Source organism: Uranotaenia lowii, chromosome 2 (assembly GCF_029784155.1).
Source record: "Uranotaenia lowii strain MFRU-FL chromosome 2, ASM2978415v1, whole genome shotgun sequence".
NCBI lineage: Eukaryota > Metazoa > Arthropoda > Insecta > Diptera > Culicidae > Uranotaenia > Uranotaenia lowii.
Window position 1 is genome coordinate 42651472 of NC_073692.1, and position 4322 is coordinate 42655793.

Below are 4322 nucleotides of genomic sequence, written 5' to 3' on the forward strand. Positions count from 1 at the left end.
ACAATTTTGACAATTTTGACAATTTTGACAATTTTGACAATTTTGACAATTTTGACAATTTTGACAATTTTGACAATTTTGACAATTTTGACAATTTTGACAATTTTGACAATTTTGACAATTTTGACAATTTTGACAATTTTGACAATTTTGACAATTTTGACAATTTTAACAATTTTGACAATTTTGATAATTTTGATAATTTTGATAATTTTGACAATTTTGACAAATTTGCAAATTTTGACAATTTTGACAAATTTGACAATTTTGAAAACTTTTCCATCTTTTCTTGCTTGCCATTTGATTTAAATTTTCTGAATATGAATTCGTCAAATTGCATTTATCGAACGGATTGCAGATCAGAACATTCTCCGGATGATTCGTGCCAAGATCCTTCTCTGAACGTAGACGTAGACGAGCAACCGGTTCCGTTTTACCTGTTGGTCACGTTCCGAATCATGGATTCAGGGGAAAATTAATTAAAAGCGTCTCTGTTCGAATAATAATCCATTCTTTTTCCGTGGGACTAGGACAACATCAGGTGCCGAAAACATTTTTATCATTCGGTGATTCATTGGCCAGCCTCTGAGCCGGTGTGATTCATATCACAAGGTTTAATTGGAAACAGGAAAATCCTCTACGATTCTAGGAGTGGTTGTGGCGCATCGCACGTAAAGAAGGAACAACACACGAATAATAAAAACGTTGCATTAACCTGAATGATCTTGTTCTCGGGCATGCGTTTGATTGGTTGCAATTAATGCGGTGGTGCCTCAAACAGAAGACCAGTAGCTGATTGGTTTTTTATTGCCAAGACGATGAACCTAGCTTGTGCTGGCGAACATTGGAAACCCGTTAAATCATCCATTATAAAGTCATCAACCAGAAATCTGTAGTTGTAATTGTAAGTTGAAGATTACCAAACATACCAACAAAATAAAAAAAAATATTCAGATAAAAATCTATACATTACAAAAATGACATAAAATACTGTTCACATCACAAGAAATTAAAAAAATTGACAAAATGACAAAATTATCAAAATGACAAAAAATGACAAAAATGACAAAAGATGACAAAAATGACAAAAGAAGACAAAAATGACAAAAAAGACAAAAATGTCAAAAATGACAAAAATGAAATAAAATGATAAAAATGACAAAAATGACAAAAATGATAAAAATGGTAATTCAACAAGGAACATCGAAAAAAAACTAGTAAAGCAGCAAACCAAAATAGCCGCCAAAACATTTGTCTTTGAGCAGTGCTTCACTTCTTGCTAAAATTTCTGCAAAGTAAATTTTACACTTTCCGGGCACAGCCACGAAAAACTAACAACCCCGCGTGCATCGACGAACGCTTTCTCGGTGTCTGGGAGCAAACACTTCTCGAGTAGTGTCTTCGAGTGAAGACCCCCCGCTACTTCTCGGAGAGATGTAGCGTTGAGCTATTTCATCAATTAAAAACTCCAGTCCGAGTAAGGAAGGAAAACTTTTAATTAAGGACGACCAAATATGTAGCTTTAGATAAAACATGGAGGTTTTCCTTCAGAAGTGCAAAACTCTGAACTGCAATCAGTACTTACCGGAAGTTGCACTTGCTAGTGTTCGTCCGTGAATCATCGGGAACCAAAGTTTGATGGGTGAGAGCTCCAGGAAGGATCTTCACTGAGCTTTTGTTTGAAGACCGTAAAAACTTGTTCCTTTGAGGCTTCGGTTTGCTTCCGAAAGTCATGATGCCTTATGGTTGGTCGAAACTTGAATCTGAAATGAAATTTCTAATTGATACTAATTGTTTGTCATTGCTTTGATTGCTTCTGGTTAAATGCATTAGGCGACATCTTTCCGTATAACTTTCAACCATATCATAACATATTTCAAGTATAACAGTGATATCACATTTGTTGAAGGAATTTTAACACGAAATCCGGCATCTCTGGAAATTTGCAACACATATTGGAGGGGGGGTCTTTCCTTTATCCAAGCAGTATTCATTATGATATGATAATTTCATTTTATGATTGAAACGTTTCTGAATCAATGTGGATTTGTTCTCTTTAAGATCTTTCGATAAAGATAAGTTACAATTAAGAAGGAGATGTCTTTTGGAAGAAACAACGTATTTGAAAATATTCAAGACAATCGAGGAATTGTTCTGTAGCATGTTTATTTTTTTGCCATTTTTTCAAAAGTATTCGGGACATATCTTTTTGCAAGCCATCCTTTAATTATGGTCAGTCGAAAAAGTGGGGACTTGTCCTCTTGCAAGCCATCACCTATTTAATTTTCATTCGAAACAATGGGGACTTGTCCTCTTGCAAGCCATCTTTTATTTTATTTTCGTTCAAAACAATGGGGACTTGTTCTCTTGCAAGCCATCTTTTATTTATGATCATTCGAAACAATGGGGACTTGTTCTCTTGAAAGCCATTTTTTATTTTATTTCCACTCAAAAAAACGGGGACTTGTCCTCTTGCAAGCCATTTTTTATTTAATTTTCTTTCAAAACAATGGCGACTTGTCCTCTTGCAAGCCTTCTTTTATTTAATTTTCATTCGAAACAATGGCGACTTGTCCTCTTGCAAGCCATCTTTTATTTTATTTTCATTTGAAACCATGGGGACTTGTCCTCTTGACAGCCATTTTTTATTTTATTTTCATTCAAAAACATGGGGACTTGTCCTCTTGCAAGCCATCTTTTATTTAATTTGCATTTAAAACAATGGGGACTTGTCCTCTTGCAAGCCATCTTTTATTTTATTTTCATTTGAAACCATGGGGACTTGTCCTCTTGACAGCCATTTTTTATTTTATTTTCATTCAAAAACATGGGGACTTGTCCTCTTGCAAGCCATTTTTTATTTAATTTTTGTTCAAAATAATGGGGACTTGTCCTCTTGCAAGCCTTCTTTTATTTCATTTTTCATTCGAAACAATGGGTTATTTAATTTTCGTTCAAAACAATGGGGACTTGTTCTCTTGCAAGCCATCTTCTATTTATTTTTCATTCAAAACAATGGGGACTAGTTCTCTTGCAAGCCATCTTTTATTTTATTTTCGTTCAAAACAATGGGGACTTGTTCTCTTGCAAGCCATATTTTATTTATGATCATTCGAATCAATGGGGACTTGTCCTCTTGCAAGCCATTTTCTATTTAATTTTCATTCAAAACAATGTGGACTTATCCTCTTGCAAGCCATCTTTTATTTAATTTTTGTTCAAAACAATAGGGACTTGTTCTCTTGCAAGCCATCTTTTATTTAATTTGCATTTAAAACAATGGGGACTTGTCCTCTTGCAAGCCATCTTTTATTTAATTTTCATTCAAAACAATGGGGACTTTTCCTCTTGCAAGCCATCTTCTTTTTATTTTTCACTAGCTGACCCGGTGTGCTTTGCTACACCTTTCAGAATCAAATGATATTTTCAGAAATCATTCAAATTTTTATTGTTTTTGCTATTATTTTAAATCAAATTATGACGAAATTAATAAGCAACCACTATAAAATGAGAGCTTCAGCTGGAGTTTCAAATTGCAACACAAACCATAACTTATATTCTGAATCTTGATTTATAAATTTGTTTGAAAGATCTGATAATTTTCATCTGTTTCCTTAAGTTTCGCCCTAAAAAAGAAGGGTCCCAAATTAATCGTTCGTGAATAATCTAACTTATAAAGTATGGTTGTTTTTGCTTGATATGTTCTGGATTTATGCTAAAAAATTGATTAGAGAGCCCCCCCTGTCCTTCCCTTCATCCCCTGCTGAATGGAGTTTATAATCTTTAATAAATATTTTTTTCGTTCCCAAAAATCCTCTTATATCAAATATAGTTCCATTGGTTGATAAGTATTTAAGCTTTACAACAAAAATTGTATGGAGCCCCTTTCTTTCTTTCCCTCTCTACACTGTAAAGAATAAGAGTCTATAACAATCGTAGAAACATATCTCGTAACCAAGTACCTTTCCATGCCATATTTGTTTCCATTTGTTGGCTTCGTAAGCATAAATTGAGAACATATGCTAACAAAATTGTATTGGGCTCACCTCCCTCCTCCCATGTACCTTCTCACTGAAAGGAGGATGATGTGTCAAATAATCATAGAGTCATACCAAAATGATTTTCCTTGTTAAGTATTGTCCATTTCTCGGATTTTGTAAAATAAAAGTAAAATGTAAGCTTCCCTCTTCCCTTCCTAAATTCCATGCCATGCCAAATTTGGTTTTATTTACTTAGTAAATTTTTGAGTTTTGTATAAACTTGAACCATCCCCCTTTCCGTTCTCTTCTTTCAATAGAGGGGTGATAACTTGATATTCATAT